The sequence below is a fragment of the Schistocerca serialis genome, chromosome 1 (assembly GCF_023864345.2).
Source record: "Schistocerca serialis cubense isolate TAMUIC-IGC-003099 chromosome 1, iqSchSeri2.2, whole genome shotgun sequence".
Taxonomy (NCBI): Eukaryota; Metazoa; Arthropoda; class Insecta; order Orthoptera; family Acrididae; genus Schistocerca; species Schistocerca serialis.
In genome coordinates this window covers 851137392-851155172 of record NC_064638.1, presented here as the reverse complement: position 1 = coordinate 851155172, position 17781 = coordinate 851137392, and the positions used below count along the sequence as shown (strand labels likewise).

General features: G+C 38.6%; 1 protein-coding gene and 1 long non-coding RNA gene across 3 annotated transcripts in view; one reads left to right on the top strand and one right to left on the bottom strand.

Annotated features, from left to right (window-relative positions):
• The window catches only part of LOC126485257 (uncharacterized), an 80642-nt gene that overhangs the window by 15687 nt on the left and 47174 nt on the right, over positions 1–17781 (top strand). The window lies entirely within an intron of this gene.
• LOC126485294 (uncharacterized) overlaps positions 2219–17781 on the bottom strand; it is an 81673-nt gene continuing 66110 nt past the window's right edge. Inside the window, exon 3 of the long non-coding RNA XR_007587973.1 lies at positions 2219–2579. This is a non-coding gene — a long non-coding RNA (uncharacterized LOC126485294). The remainder of the gene's footprint in view (positions 2580–17781) is intronic.

Sequence of the window (17781 nt, the reverse complement as noted above, 5' to 3'; positions counted from 1 at the left end):
AAACATACATTTCTAGCATTTGTAGACTTAGAGAAGGCTTTTGACAATGTTGACTGGAAAACTCTCTTTCAAAATCTGAAGGTGGCAGGGGTAAAATACAGGGAGCGAAAGGCTATTTGCAATTTGTACAGAAACCAGATGGCAGTTATAACAGTCCAGGGGCATGGAAGGAAAGTAGTGGTTGGGAAGGGAGTGAGGCAGGGTTGTAGACTATTCCTGATGTTATTCAATCTGTATATTGAGCAAGCAATAAAGGAAACAAAAGAAAAACTGGAGTACAAATTAAAATCCATGGAGAAGAAATAAAAACTTTGAGGTTTGCTGATGACATTGTAATTCTGTCAGAGGCAGCTAAGGGCCTGGAAGAGCAGTTGAACAGAATGGACAGTGTCTTGAAAGGAGGATACGAGATGAACATCAACAAAAACAAAATGAGGATAATGGAATGTAGTCATATTAAATCAGGTGATGCTGAGGGAATCAGGTTAGGAAGTGACACACTTGAAGTAGTAGATGAGTTTTGCTATTTGGGGAGCAAAATAACTGATGATGGTCGAAGTATAGAGGATATAAAATGTAGGCTAGCAATGGAAAGGAAAGCGTTTCTGAAGAAGAGAAATTTGTTAACATTGAGCATAGATTTAAGTGTCAGAAAGTCATTTCTGAAAGTATTTGTATGGAGTGTAGCCATGTATGGAAGTGAAACATGGACGATAACCAGTTTGGACAAGAAGAGAATAGAAGATTTCGAAATGTGGTGCTGCAGAAGAATGCTGAAGATTAGATGGATAGATCATGTAACTAATGAGAAGGTACTGAATAGAACAGGGGAGAAGAGAAATTTGTGGCACAAGTTGACTAAAAGAAGGGATCGGTTGGTAGGACATATTCTGAGGCATCAAGGGATCACCAATTTAGTATTGGAAGGCAGCATGGAGGGTAAAAATCGTAGAGGAAGACCAATAGATGAATACACTAAGCAGATTCAGAAGGATGTACGTTGGAGTAGGTACTGGGAGATGAAACTTGCACAGAATAGAGTAGCATGGAGATCTGTCTCAAACCAGTCTCTGGACTGAAGACCCACACATGCATTTAAAATTACGTGTTATGAGCAATAAATTGAATTTAATTTAATTGAAAACTTTTATCTATGTCAAATTTCTTCCCTGATGAATTTGTTCCCTTCTAGCTTTGTGTGTATTTTTACTCTGGATCTCACTTGTCTGTTTAGTTGCTGTTCAAAACTTGTAAAATGTAGTCAGTTTCATTTTTAGCTCTTTTGAACTTAGAAAATGGTCTTGGCTATCTGGTATCTCCTGCAAGAATCAGTGAAGGACAAATATGATTATCTTCTCAGTAAAGTCTGCCAATGTGTGACTTCTTGTATCATGACCAAACATTCCCCCTGATGAATTATTCTTTAGTTATTGTACTACTTTCACATTAAAAATCTGTCATTGGAATCATGTTGTGGGACTTCATCATTTATTTGTTTCTCTAACTCTTTGTAGAGGTTTTCTTACTCCTATTTGGCATATGAATGCATTGCTAAATACAGGGTAAAACAGAGCCTCACTGACAAACTTACAGAGGTGATAGTATAATGGGCTTTAAAATGCATACCTTAAGAGCTATGAGAACTTGTTCTGTAGAACAAATATGTTTCACAGTGGCGAAGATGGAACAGTGCTTACAGCTTTTAAGGTATGCACTTAAGAATCCATATTTACCAGACATATTTTCCTTACTAGAATGAAATTTTCACTCTACAGCGGAGTGTGCTTCCTGGCAGATTAAAACTGTGTGCCAGACCGAGACTCGAACTCGGGACCTTTGAATTTCACGGGCAAGTGCTCTAGGAGAGTTTCTGTGAAGTTTGGAATGTAGGAGGCGAGGTACTGGCGGAATTAAAGCTGTGAGGATGGGGCGTGAGTCATGCTTGGGTAGCTCGGTTGGTAGAGCACTTGCCCATGAAAGGCAAAGGTTCCAAGTTCGAGTCTTGGTCTGGCACACAGTTTTAATCTGCCAGGAAGTTTCATATTTTCCTTACTTTCGTACATACTGCCATCTCTGAAAGTTTTTGTGTGAAGTTCGGGTTAACTCTGTATATTTAACTGATTTCCATGGAATATCTTTTGATTATTTTTAAAAGGCGTATTTTTATTGTGTGTGATATTCCTTCACACTGGTATATGGTTTTCATTTTTCTTGAGAGTCCAGAGTGCTAACTACTATGTCACCTCACTCGGTAATAGTCAGTCTGTCTTTGTCTCTATCATCTGTATTACATTTGATTGAAATAGTTGCAAACTCTGACACAACAAACAGTCTGCAACGTGATTCTGTGAGAAGTCCACCCATATTTCTTCCTCATAAGGTATTTACCTTATATGTACTAACTACCACATAGTCACACAGAAAGAATTTACTTTGCGGAAAGACTGCAGGAGATTGCACCCCAGTCTATGAACGGAACACAAGGATTTAATGTGATAAAATCTCTCACTCCCTTGATTAATTCATTGTGCTCTGTAAATCTCATCATGAAGACCTTTTGGGATACCAAAAATTTGAAGCTGAAACAAATAAAAGTAACTATTAGAAACAGTTCAGTAATTAGCTGTTGCTGAACAGCTTTTAATCGTACAACAAAAGTTGCATTACATTTTTGACAGATGCCTTTTAACGTCTTCCTGATAACAGCAACAGCAACAGTCAGTTGTTGAATTTAGAGAGAATCCTATAATTTGTAGGATGGGTGATTAACTAAATGTTCTTTTGATTTTGTTTTGAATTTCTAGAATTCTACAGTCTCTTCCATTATGTGATATGGGGCTTGTCAAAGACCCCCCTCACCAGAATACAGGACAATAGTCTGATTCCTCACTGGACCATGAAGCAAAGGCTACTTCTAAAATAAGAATCACACTACAGTGGGATTTGATTTATTTATTGTTATGAACAAATACCAATAAGGAATTACTCCATTGAGAACTGAGGGCAGTAGAATTCAAAGATTTTTGAAGAGGAGCTTGCAAGATGTGTAACAGCAGATTGTGTCCAGAAGTTATGGTCTGCATTTGAAGTAATACTTTATTTTCTGTACCAACATGGCCCAAAAAGATAGCTCTACAACACAGTATGGATTGAAAGTTTGAGAATTACTAGTAGTCTGGCCTAAGAGCCGTTACAATGAAAGATAATTCTTAGTGAAAAAAATGGAGAAAAGAGGTTTTTTTTATCTATTCTTGGCTCAATTCTAGGTTGTTATACAGTTGCACTTTCAAGGAATTTTCCATATAGTTCTCTTAAAGTATTGACTTAATGTTGAGTTCAGGTACTAGTAGATAATTGTTGTTTGTTCAGAATTGCACAGTGCCATGTCTGGCCATTCACTGTTAGGTTTTCCATGGTTTCAATAAGTCATATATGACAAGTGTCATGATGCACACAGTTAATTTCCCTCCTCAATTTTTATTTATTTATTTTTACTTATCTTCATTCACCCAAGGTTCATTCATTATGATACAGGATCTGTCAGTGTAATAAAATGCAAATCAGTATGTCAGACTATGCAATACATGCAGCACCAAATGAACTGGTATAGACATGCATATTCAAATACAGAGCTATGTAAACAGGTAGAATGTGGCACTGCGGACGGCAATGCCTGTTTAAGACAAGTGTGTGGTGCATTTATTAGATCAGTTTCTGCTGCTGCAATGGCAGGTTATCAAGATTTAAGCGAGTTTGAATGTGGTGTTATAGTCAGCACACGAGCAATGGGACACAGTATCCCTGAGGTAGTGATGAAGTGGGGATTTTCCCATACGACGATTTCATGAGTATACTGTGAAATCAGGAATCCAGTAAAAAATCAAATCTCCAATATCACTGTAGTTGGAAAAAGATCCTGCAAGAATGGGACCAATGACGACTGAAGAGAATTTTTCAACATGACAGAAGTGCAACCCTTCTGCAAATTGCTGCATATTTCAGTGCTGGGCCATAAACGAGTGTCAGTATGTGAACCATTCAACAAAACATCATCAGTATGGGCTTTCGGAGCCAAAGGCCCACTCATGTACCCTTTATGACTGCACGACACAAAGCTTTATGCCTCGCCTGTGCCGATCAGCACTGACATTGGATTGTTGATGACTGGAAACATGTTGCCTGGTCAGACGAGTCTCATTTCAAATTATATTGAGCAGGTGGACGTGTGTGGATATAGATACAAAATCATGAGTCCATGGAACCTGCATGTCAGCAGTGGACTGTCCAGACTGGTAGAGGTCCTGTAATGGTGCAGAGCATGTGCAGTTGGAGAGATATTGGACCCCTGGTAGGTCTACATACGACTCTGACAGGTGACATGTACGTATGCATCCTGACTGATCAACTGTATCCATTCATTTCCATTATGTATTCTGACAGACTTGGTCAATTCCAGCAGGACAATGTGACACTCCACATGTCCAGAATTTCCATACATTCCAAGAGTGTAGCTCCAGGAACACTTCTAAGAGTTTAAACACTTCTGCTACCCACCAGACTCCACAGACATGAACATTATTGAGCATATCTGGGATGCCTTGCAATGTGCTGTTCAGAAGAAATTTTCACCCCTCGTACTCTTATGGATTTATGGACAACCCTGCAGTATTCATGGTGTCAGTTCCCTCCAGCACTACTTCAGATATTAGTCGAGTCCACACCTCATTGTGTTGCGGCACTTCTGCGTGCTCAGGGTGACGGTACATGGTATTAGGCAGGTGTACCAGTTTCTTTGGCTCTTCAGTGTATAACCTGCTTAAAGTGAATAGGGCAGGTAGTATGTGAGTATAGGACAGGCAGTCGGCCGTGGCATTGATTAGGGAACCTTCTCGGTATTTGCCTCAGTAATCTAAGAACTTTGAGGTTCATCGATGACATTGTAATTCTGTCAGAGACAGCAAAGGACTTGGAGGAGCAGTTGGACGGAATGGACAGGGCTTGGAAGGAGGGTTTAAGATGAACATCAACAAAGGCAAAACGAGGATAATGGAATGTAGTCAAATTAAATCGGGTGCTGCTGAGGCAATTAGATTAGGAAATGAGACACTTAAAGTAGTAAAGGAGTTTTGCTATTTGGGGAGCAAAATAACTGATGATGGTCGAAGTAGAGGATATAAAATGTAGACTGGCAATGGCAAGGAAAGTGTTTCTGAAGAAAAGAAATTTGTTAACATCGAGTATTGATTTAAGTGTCAGGAAGTCATTTCTGAAAGTATTTGTATGGAGTGTAGCCATGTATGGAAGTGAAACATGGGCAATAAATAGTTTGGATAAGAAGAGAATAAAAGCTTTCGAAATGTGGTGCTACAGAAGAATGCTGAAGATTAGATGGGTAGATCACATAACTAATGAGAAGGCATTGAATAGAATTGGGGAGAAGAGTAGTTTGTGGCACAACTTGACTAGAAGAAGGTATCGGTTGGTAGGACATGCCCTGAGGCATTAAGGGATCACCAATATAGTATTGGAGGGCAGCATGGAGGGTAAAAATTGTAGAGGGAGACCTAGAGATGAATACACTAAGCAGATTCAGAAGGATGTAGGCTGCAGTAGGTACTGGGAGGTGAAGCAGCTTGCACAGGCTAGAGTAGCATGGAGAGCTGCATCAAACCAGTCTCAGGACTGAAGACCACAACAACAACAATCTAAGAACACCCAAGTCAGGATGGTCAGACAGAGCAACTCCATCCTCCTGAATGTAAGATCAGTGTCTTAACAGCTGCACTGCCTTAGTCAGAAAGTCCTTGTTGTATAATGTTCCTTGATTTACATACAATTTTGTTTCAGGTAACTTGTAATCAAAATGTAGTTTCATTCTTCATAGTCGCACACACTAAGTATGTCCTCGGATGTCTCCCATACTGTGAAGCTGCTGGTATGCCCCTTGCATCAGCTCCAGACTAGACTCCTGCCACACTCGACTATGCTCTTCATTTCACCTGAGAAACTGAGTCAGCTGACATTACTATCAGGCATTTTATAGCTTGACAAGATTTCTTTGTGTGAAGCAGTAAACTGTGATCATGTATGGAAACGTGACATATTGTAGTTATCCCCTTTCATTACTACCTGTTACTCATAAGTTGTCTAAGTAGTTTTTAATTGTGCAGTATGCATTGCGTAGGAAGAACATTTTACTTGCCGTTTCAGTCCAGAGACTGGTTTGATACAGCCCTCCGTGCTACTCTATCCTGTGCAAGCTTCTTCATCTCCAAGTAACTACTGAAACCTACATCCTTCTTCTAGCCAAGGTGTGTGACCGAGCGAGGTGGCGCAGTGGTTAGCACACTGGACTCGCATTCGGGAGGACGACGGTTCAATCCCGTCTCCGGCCATCCTGATTTAGGTTTTCCGTGATTTCCCTAAATCGCTTCAGGCAAATGCCGGGATGGTTCCTTTGAAAGGGCACGGCCGATTTCCTTCCCCATCCTTCCCTCACCCGAGCTAGCGCTCCGTCTCTAATGACCTCGTTGTCGACGGGACGTTAAACACTAATCTCCTCCTCCTCCTAGCCAAGGTGTGAAACAAATTCCTCTTCTCCCCAATTCTATTCAGTACCTCCTCATTAGTTACATGATATACCCATCTCATCTTCAGCATTCTTCTGTAGCACCACATTTCAAAAACTTCTATTCTCTTCTTGTCTAAAACAGTTATCGTCCATGTTTCACTTCCATACATGGCTACACTCCATAAAAACACTTTCAGAAACGACTTCCTGACACTTAAATCTATACTCGATGTTAACAAATTTCTCTTCTTCAGTAACACTTTCCTTGCCATTGCCAGTCTACATTTTATATCCTCTCTACTTTGACCATCATCAGTTATTTTGCTCCCCAAATAGCACAACTCATTTACTACTTTAAGTGCGTCATTTCCCAGTCTAATTCCCTCAGCATCACTTGATTTAATCTGACTACATTCCATTATCCTCATTTGCTTTCGTTGATGTTCATCTCGTATCCTCCTTTCAAGACACTGTCCATTCTGTTCAACTGCTCTTCCAGGCCCTTTGCTGCCTCTGACAGAATTACAATGTCATCAGCAAACCTCAAAGTTTTTATTTCTTCTCCATGGATTTTAATTCGTACTCCAGTTTTTCTTTTGTTTCCTTTATTGCTTGCTCAATATACAGATTGAATAACATCAGGAATAGTCTACAACCCTGCCTCACTCCCTTCCCAACCACTACTTTCCTTCCATGCCCCTGGACTGTTATAACTGCCATCTGGTTTCTGTACAAATTGCAAATAGCCTTTCGCCCCCTGTATTTTACCCCTGCCACCTTCAGAATTTGAAAGAGAGTATTCCAGTCAACATTGTCAAAAGCCTTCTCTAAGTCTACAAATGCTAGAAAGGTAGGTTTGCATTTCCTTAACCTATCTTCTAAGATAAGCTGTAGGGTCAGTTTGCCTCAAGTGTTCCAACATTTTTTTACGGAATCCAAACTGATCCTCCCAAAGGTTGTCTTCTACCAGTTTTCTCATTCATATGTAAACAATTATCGCATTCCAGGGTAACTCGTCAAACCAAGCACAAGCTTTTAGCATGCAAAAGCATGTAGCAAGACTCATTTGTGGTGTAAATTCAAGAATAACTTTGTATTCTAACCACTGCTTCTCAGTATATTTATTCCTTAATGAAATTTGTTGCAAGTAATATATCTCTATTTCCAGCCAATAGCTCAATCATAGTATCAATATTAGGAATAAGAACAATCTTTATAAAGACCTAAAATCAGTTACCTTGGTTTAGAAAGGGGCCCAATATTCAGGAACACACATTTTCAATAAACTGCCAGCAACCACAAAAAACCTGGTTTCAGATAAAGCACAGTTTAAAAAGAGTTTGAAAGACTTTGTGGTAGGCAACTCCTTCTACTCTGTAGATGAATATCTTAACAGGGACTGTTAGGCCAGCTTAAGTAAAAATGTCTGTTAGATTTCAGTTTAGACTGCACTTGGTCACAACAGGTGATAGGTATTTTGTGTATGATAAATTTACTGAAAGTGCATAACTGTGTTTCATTCTGACAGGGTACTAATTCTGTAAATATTAGCAGGTGCAGTTTACTGTAATGTATTCACTTATTTTGACAATCTCCTGACGAATGATCAGGGTGGGGAGTGTTATATTTAGATGTTTTATGTTTTCTTATTTTGTTCTTTCTGACTTGTTCCACACCCATGAGAATCGTCTCATTTTTGTGTCTATGGAACGAAAATTGAATCTAATCTAATGTGCATTACCTTTCTTTAGTAAGGGCACCACTCGTGCTTGCTTCAGTTACTATGGAAAAATACCTGAATTAAAAGACACTGTCTGTATGCTATCTATGCTTGCCTTCATAACAGACGGGAACTACATCTGTGCCTGCAGTGCTTGCAGTGTAAGTCATTGTAGTTCCTACATGATTTTTAGGAAGATTATATTGCAGCTTCTTCATAATACCAGAGAAGTAACCATTTACAATATTTGCTTATCCCTGACAACTTTCTATTATTCTGTCACCATCCTTGATGTGTAGGTTGTACTTGTGTTTGCCTTTTTCATTTTTTTAATTTTTTTTTATAACATCTGACATTCATTGCTTTTATTTTCTGTATTATATATTATTCTGTCACTGAGTGAGGTTTCTTTTTTTAGAGCAAGCAGTACCGTCCTCTATATTTTTTATACCTGTGATAGTACTCTAGGAACTGTGGATTACTGTAGTGCTTTTGCAAAGAACAGAAAAATTAGTCTTTGAGAACTTCCAGATACCTGCAGTTATTTATCTATTTTCCTTAGTTGCTGCAGTAGCAATGGCTACTTCTGGAAATGACTCCTCAAAAACTATTTTAAACAATGTGCAGAATTTAGAGAACTTAGCCTCTATATTGTTTTCCATGCACACTTCATCCCAGGTTTGATTTGCCGATGTCCTAGATAAAGTCTGTATCTTATGTCATGAGAAAATAATTTGATAGGCCTGCTGTTTTTCAGGTTTTACAAAGCCTGTCTTTAGCTGTATTATGTGACAGTAATGATTCGAAAGGCCAAGATATCTTATAAATACTTCACAGTCTAGAACTGAAGCTGAACTTTTTGAAACCCTTGTAGCAGTGTTTATCTTTTGTGCCTTAGCAAAAGTGCTCAAGAAGATTAGGAAGTTATTACTAATTTCACCCTGAACATCTGTGTTAATATTCTTGTCTTGACATAGTTCTGTAGGCTGGCACTCTTTTCAGGGTTTCAGTTACTTTATTGAACAAAGTGTCTACATTACCGCTAGGCGAGCATGTATTTATTTATCATATGACTTTTTGGCACATTGAAAAAATACACAGGGCAGAGCATAATATTAATAAACATCTATAACCTTCATATGTTCTGTCAACTTTGGAGTCACCAGCAGGAAGTCTCCTGTGTCTACCATCATATGATGATGTGGGACATTCTTCTGTGATGTGTCTGATGGTCTGTGATTCTCAGCAGTCACAAGTGGTGTTGGTTGCTTGTCCCGTTTGTGTAAAGAATATGCACATGTGCCATGTTGGGACCTACTTCTGTTTAACATTGGCCATGTTTTGTATGACAAGTCGAATCCCGGTAGTTTTCAGGTGAATTACTTCTTAAGTAATTGAACCCAGCGTATTGTCCTCAATGGAAAGTGTTCTACAGAGACAAGGTTATTGTCAGAATTTCTAGACAAAAAATGTTTTGGCGGACAGGGTGGGCAGCAATCTGCGATTGTTTGCTGTGATGTATGGGAAAGAGACAAAGTTGAGTGACTGTAGGAGGATACAAGATAACTTAGACAAAATTTCTAGTTGGTGATGTGATTGGCAAATGTTTGGATACAGTACCAGTAGTGTCCTGCTCGACACAGTCACTTCATTCAAATATCTGAGCATAATGTTGCAAAGTGATGTGAAATGAACAAGCATGTGAGGATTGTGGCAGGGATGCAAATGCTCAACTTTGATTTATTGGGAGAATTTTGGGAAAGTGTAATTCACCTGTAAAGGAGACTGCGTGTAGGACACCCAGTGTGACCTATTGTTTAGTAGTGCTTGACTGTTTGGGATCCACAGCAGATTGGATTAAAGAAAGTCATTGAAGCAGTTCAGAGGCAGATTGCTACATTTGTTACTAGTACATTTGTAAAACATGCAAATATTATGGTGATGCTTTGGGAACTCAAATGGGACTACCTGGAGAGGAGGAGATGTTCTTTTTGAGGAACACTTTTGAGCAAATTTAGAGATCCATCATTGTAAACTGACCGCAATAAGATTCTGTGACTGCCAACATACATTTTGTGTAAGGATCACAAACATAAGCAGTTGGAGCAGAAAAGGGAGCAGAAAAGGAAATGACTTCTAGTGGCACAGGGTACCTCCCACCTTGCACCGTACGGCGGCTTGCGAAGTATGTCTGTAGCTGTAGATACATGGTATATGTGTCAATGCATTAGTAATATTGAACTCATCTTCCACAGCAACCCTTATTGTAATTGGTGGTAGTCATCTAGAGCCGAGTCAGTTATGGTTTGCATTATTGACCACTTGATGGAATTGCATTATTTGCAGCTTGATGGATTGGTCGATTTTTATTATTCGTGATCTTTTTGTATACATTTGTGAGAACAGTGAGCAGCAAACACACTGAATGAGTAACTTCTTATAGATGTCTAGCTTTGTTAGTTCAGTGGGTGCCAATTTAAATGTTTATCTACACTAAGTGTGGGAAGATCTTCTCTATCTGATATAAATACATGACTCCCTCCCCTTCCCCACCTTTAAAATAGTTCTACTGTAGCAGTCTGCACATTCATATGATAACACTGTATGCTGCAATTCATCATATATGTAATGCATACTAATGGCCTTGTGAAGACTGTAATTCAACTTAAAGCTTCTGCTCTTGTACTCAGTCTCTAAGGGCCTTGGCATCAACGGTATCTTAAGACCTAATCTACATTCCTCTTTCCCAGTTTGACCAAAATATCATGCTTCCCAGTGATCAACAGTATTATGATTAGGTTTTTGTAATGAAAAGTCTCCCAAAAGACATAGCTGTAACATAAACATAGTTATAGTGGAAACAGGCAGTGCCAAATAAAATACTGCAACTAGGACAAAATATGGATCACTTTTAGTATCTTCCACCAAAACATCTGAAAGTTCATAAATAAAAATGGTAAATTTGGCTATCCACATAGGAAATTTGTAAGGACAGGCAGAATGTTGACAAATGCACGCTGCTTATCAGAATATCAAACAGAAATCACAAAAATCAAGTGAATTCATGTTGGTAAATGCAAGGTAGTGTCATATTAATGTAGTACAAGTAAAGAAAAAGGAAGGGTAGCTGAATGAAAAAAAATGTGTGAAGTCTCAGGCCTACAGGTCGGTAAATATTGTGAGCATCAGCTGCTTGGAAATTGTGCGTCAGTGGTAGATATGGAAATGCATGTTGGTAGTACCAACAATTTACAAGCTGCCAAAAAGAAATATTCAGTTTCATCAAGCAGTTACAGAGAGTGTTGAATAGCTTGGGCAGACTTAATTGAAGAAATATTGTTCGAGGAGACTTTAACATTATTTTTGTATCAGATAGCACTGTCTGGGAAGACTTTAGAGTTGGCAGTGTCCTCTAGGTTTGGTTTACTTCGTACGGGAAAATTACCAACCAGAATTGGAATTGTATTGGCCAATGTAAACTTGCTTTTACTCCTCACTACCATACATAATTAATACAGTGGAAAATCCAGGCTGTGATAATGGCAATATTATCAAAAGGATAGGTTGCTGCTCATCATATACCAGAGATGTTGAGTCGCACACAGGTATGACAGAGAGACTGCTAAACATGTAAGCTTTCAGCAGGAAGGACTTCTTCTGAGATAGACAACATACTCATACACACAAACACAGCTCACACACAACCACTGTCTCTGGCTGCTGAGGTCAGTCTAGCCTCAGCAGCCAGAGACAGTGATTGTGGTCATGTGTGCATGAGGTGCATTTGCACAAGTTCATAATGAATTGATAATAAATGGTTTATCTGACAATAATTGTTAAATGTTGTTGTTGTTGTTGTTGTTGTTGTTGTTGTATTCAGTCCAGAGACTGGGTTGGTGCAACTCTCCATACTACTCTAACCTGTGCAAACTTCTTCATTTCCAAGTAACTACTGCACCCTACATCCTTCTGAATCTGCTTAGTGTATTTATCTCTTGGTCTCCCTTAGCAATTGTTAAATATGCTGACCAGTTAGGTTTATATCATAAAATAAAAATACTATACTTAACAATCATAACAAATTTCATAGTTATATTGTTCAGAGTGGCCTTATAAAAGTACACCAGATTGCTATGAACAAAGCAAACAATGTATGTGATTAAGTTTACATTTTCCTGAAACACATTTTTACAACAGTGAGTGCCTTTTCCCATCAAACACATTGAAATAAAGTTAAAATGGCAGGAGGAGTGAAAAATTGATAACATCTGATAAGAGGCAATAATCAGAAATTGAACCTTCATTACCATCAGTGTCTTCTGAGATAAGAGAAACACAAGCACTTTATGAAAAGCCTACACAGATAAATCAAAATGAAAAACAACCTAAAAGAGTATTTTGGCAGCAAACATTGCACCTGCAAATAAACAAGTACAGACACATTACATTTAATTAAGAAGACATAGGTTACACTACTAACAGCCATTAGTTAGAGATAGACAAAGATATGAGCTACCTTGATAGATCCACCTTTGACATATTTTTGTGACAGGTTGATGACTTCAGGCATATTTCCTGACAGACTTAAATTGCAAGTAAGATTGTTTGTCATGTCCATCCCATGGCATAGCCTGCAGAAGCTACACGTCTCCTGATTAGCAATAAATTGTGTGCAGTTTAAAGAGTTTAGTCTTTGTTGGCTGAGTTTTGGTTTGATGAACATGAGGATCGCAAGCTGGAGGCTGGTCAGCACATCCAGTTGTGTACAGCTGTAGACTCTGGGAATGCTTCAGGAACCCATCTTAGTCATAAAGGTGGAACTGGTTTGTTATGGAGATCAAAGTTCTTCACTTATCTACCTGCATCACAAGGATGGTAAAAGTCTTTACAACTAAAAAAAATCAGAGAGGTGGATGAGTGTTGAAGAGAAACCAATCAAACCTCATTCTTATTATGAAATGGATAGATTGATGGGGAGAAACCACTGAATGAAATGAAACCATTGACTGACTTGAAAATCAGTGCAAACCTGGAATGTAATGACACAGGAAGTTTGTGTTGGTGTAGCATACCTGAAAGTTTTGCAGTGATAGCCTTTCCTGTGTCATAGCATTTCATTGATTTCATCCCAATCAATTCATTCATTTCATTTCATTTTATTTCACTGCCCTTGATTCATTTCAGATATACTCCTTGTGGCAGGGTAAGCCACAGTACTCCAACTCCATTCCCCAGTGGTGCTGTTCCCACATACTCTAGAGAGCAATCTCTGGTATTGGTGTTCAGAAATCATATATTGAAAAATCAGTCACATTGAAAGTTTGATTCAGGACTAAAGGTGTTCTCAGATAGCCTAATGGATAAAGTGACAGTATATGAAAAGCAAGAAATCTGTGGTAGTCCTGTATCGGAGCAAATTTCCAATTGCAATTACATATCCAGGTATACTCATTGGGCTCTGCTTGAGTTGGAATGTATTTCCCATGGGTCATGTTGGACAGAAATTGAGCTTGAAATTCAGATAATACCATTGCCAGGATTTTGTTTGTGCTCTACGGAGTACTAACACCCACCAACCAGAGGAGGCCTGACATTCAAGTCATCCTACTGACAAATTGTCAGGAATATTAGATAACAAGAACGCATCACTCAATGTTTTCCTTTACATGTTTATAAAGATCTGAGTGAAAAGGGTGCATAATAGTACTGTACTAATTGAAGTACTCTTAGCACAACAGGCATCTCATGTACTGGGTGAAAGTAGTAAGGGAGTGTGTCCTTTACAAGCTGGGAAACCTTAAACATTTTATTACAGCAAAGGAGCTACGACATGTCATAATGTAATGTCAATTGCCATGAGTTGAAAGAGAAGTAAAAAAATTGTGGTGTGCTGAAGCTAAGAAAGTTGAGTGAATGAGGAACTAGAGAAAAAGCTGATTTCATACACACATTCGGCTTGCCAGTGTTACTAGAATATGTGAAAGCAGAAGATCATTATATTATAATATATCCCTACATTGCTCATTCATATATTGCTATAAACATCAGCACATTGGCCAAATTGGTTTGGTGTGTAATGACTTGCCTAACTTCATGAAATGTGGTAAATATATGAAGCTGGAACAAGAGCTACCTCTAATCCTCTTTGTGATCAGATAACCATCTGTTATGGAGTAGAGGAGAATAAGATACAATAAATCAAACTTACGAACAAATATTGTTCACGGAGGTGAAGGAACAGTGTAAGGTGCAGCAGCCACAAACCCTTCCAAATTCATTCACCCCTATTGCTGTGAGACTGACCTCCAGAGCTAATTCAACATCACATAGATTCTTCTATGTACCTACTGAAAAATTCAGTCTTCTCCAAACAAAAACCAAACAAGGTATTAGCAATCATACATGGTTTAATCATTTATTGCAATAAGATAAAGTCAAAAATAAATATTACTCTATCATCCACATTCAAAGCAAAAGTTGCAGAATAGGGGACAGATGTTCTAAACGGAATAGGTGTTAAACCATATCATAGCAGAGGCAAAAACTTCAACTGAACAGAGTTGAAAGACAAAGCAGCAACCAAAAGGGAGCCTCCAAAATTGTTGCTACACAGAGCTATCTGTCACAACCATGATCCACCACAATGATGCTCCCATGCAAGAGTCTACAGGCTGGTTCAGAAGGCAGTCTATCTTTTGGTGGCACAATTGCCACCGCAGTCATGGAGAGTTGAGGGGTGTGGGAAATGCTCAAGTGCAGACTGACCACTGAGAAGCTGTTGGAATTTCAAGCTGCAAGGAATGAAAAGCACCAATCATAAAGAACTACCAGGAGTTCCTCAGTTCCTACACACTTATAAAAAAGAAAACAAAAAAGTTCTGTAAAAATATGAGAAGTCTCAAGGAGGATTTCCAGTATGTTCCAGATGGCCAATACCAGCTGTATCCCCACAAGGGAGCCAACAACAAAGCACTGTAGACATTGCCTGGGCAGTGGTAGGATGTCACCACAATTAGCATGGATCCAGCCATTCATCACCACAAAGATATCACAGAGATAGGCAGATGAAATCTGAGATAAGCAGATGGAACCTGATATAAGCAGATGGAATTTTGCTTCTGACAACAATGAAAAGTAAAATTGCCTTAGTCTATGCCAGACCTCATGTAATCTAAAATACAGGTCTGTGGCTCCAGGTAGTGCCCACAGTACAACATGCTTTGAAGGCTTACTTGCCAAAACAAATCATCCTCTAATTTTTTACTGAAAGCAATTCCTCCCCCCACCCCCTCCCCCTCAAAACAGATGAGGAAAGCACTTCTCAGAGTATTTACTACAGGGTGTCACTTTTTAGCTACATAGTTTCACACCTATTGGTGTGCATGGTGAGCCAATGAACTAACATGTGTTCTAGAAAATAAGAAGCTTCTAGTTGCCAACAGTGTGGATTCAAGAGAGATCAATCAATTACAAACAATCTGACCCAACTAGAGGCAGCTATACAGAAGCTGTGCTAGGTAGTTTGCTTAAAGTGTCATCTCCTTTTATTCATATAGTTCTTCCTGTCTAAATGTTACTTCAAACTCCACATGGCTCAGTCCATTTTAAGTGTCAAATCGTTTACAAGAGAGATCAACAGAATAATACTCACACTGAGGAATCCAGTTAGAGTGCTCTCTATTTCTGAAAGAGTTCTCTATTTTCCATTTCACATTGCCACCTGGTAATCTAGCTTTACAAGGCTGGGGAAGTGGGCAGATAGTAGTGAAATTAACTTCTCTTCAGAGAAAACAGTTTCTATTAATTGTAACTATTTGCATCGAGTTTTTAATCCACCTAAACTCCAAATGAGGGACCCTATTCTCAGTTTTAAAATTTGGTAAGCTACTGTTGTCTGTACAGGTCGGAGACTGACATTGCTGATGCCTAAAGAACTTTATGATGATCAGTCTCAAGACTGGTTTGAAGCAGCTCTCCATGTAGCATTATTCTGTGTAAGTCTCTTCATTTTTGAATAACTACTGCAACCTACATCCTTTCAAATGTATTGATCCTGTGGTCTCTCTACAATTTTAACCCCATACATTGCATATTTTGCATATTTATTATCAAACTGGCCATTCCTTCATGTCTCAGGAAATGTTGTATCAACCGATTCTTTCTTTTAATCAAATTATGCCATTAATTCCTTTTTTCCCCAATTAGATTCTGTAACTTCTCATTGCATATCAATCTACCCATTTAATCCTCACCATACTTCTGTAGCACCACATTTCAAAAGCTTCTATTCTCTCCTTTTCTGAACTGCTCATAGTCCACAATTCACTTCCTTAAAGGCTACACTCCATACAAATACTTCCAGAAAAAATTTCCAAACACTTTGTATTAAATTTTAACAAATTCCTCTTCTTCAGAAAAGCTGTTCTTGCTATAGCCACTCTGCATGTTATATCCTCTCTCATCTGAACATCATCAGTTGGTTTGCTAACCAAATAGCAGAACTCATCTACTACTTGCAGTGCCTCATTTCCTAATCTGAGTCCCTCAGCATCACCTGGTTTATTTAGACTACATTCCATTACTGTTGTTTTACTTTTCTTGATATTCATCTTATAACCTCTTTTCAAGACACTATCCACTCCATTCAACTGCTCTTCCAAGCCTTTGCTGTCTTTGACATAATTACAGTGTCATCAAAAAGCCTTACAGTTTTACCTGAATTTTAATGCCCTTTCCAAATTCCTCCTTGGTTTCCTTCACTGCTTGCTAAATGTACAGACTGAATAACATCAGGTACAGGGTGCAGCCCTGTCTCACTCCCTTCTCAACTGCTGTTTTCCTTTCATTTCCTTCAACCCTTGTAACAACACTCTGGTTTCTGCAAAAGTTGTAAATAACCTTGTAGTTCCAGTATGTTATCCTTACCAGCATCAGAACTTCAAAGGGTGCATTCCAATGAAGATTGTCAAAAACTTTCTCTAAATCTACAACTACTATATACTTGGGTTTGCTTTTCTTTAATCTGCATTCTAAGATAAGTCATATGGTTAGTACTGCCTTGCCTGTTCGTGCATTTTTCCTGAACCCAAACTGATCTTCCTCAAGATAAGCTGCTACCAGTTTTTCTATTCTTCTGTAAATAATTTCCATCAGTATGTTGCAAGCATGATTTATTTAATTGATATTTTGGGAATATTTACACCTGTCAACTCATGCCTTCCTTTGAATCTGAATTATTATGTTCATCTTGAAGTCTGAAGATATTTTGTCTGACTCGTATATTTTTCGCACCCAGTGGAATAGCTTTGTCATTGCTGATTCTCTCAAGGATCTCAATAATTCTGTGGGAATATCATCTACTCAAGGGGCCTTGCGCTGACTAAGGTCTTCCATGCTCTGTCAAATTCTTCTCATAGGAGCATATCTCCAAACTCACCTTAATCTACTTCTTTCCTTTCTATAATATTATCTTAAAATTAATTCCCCATAT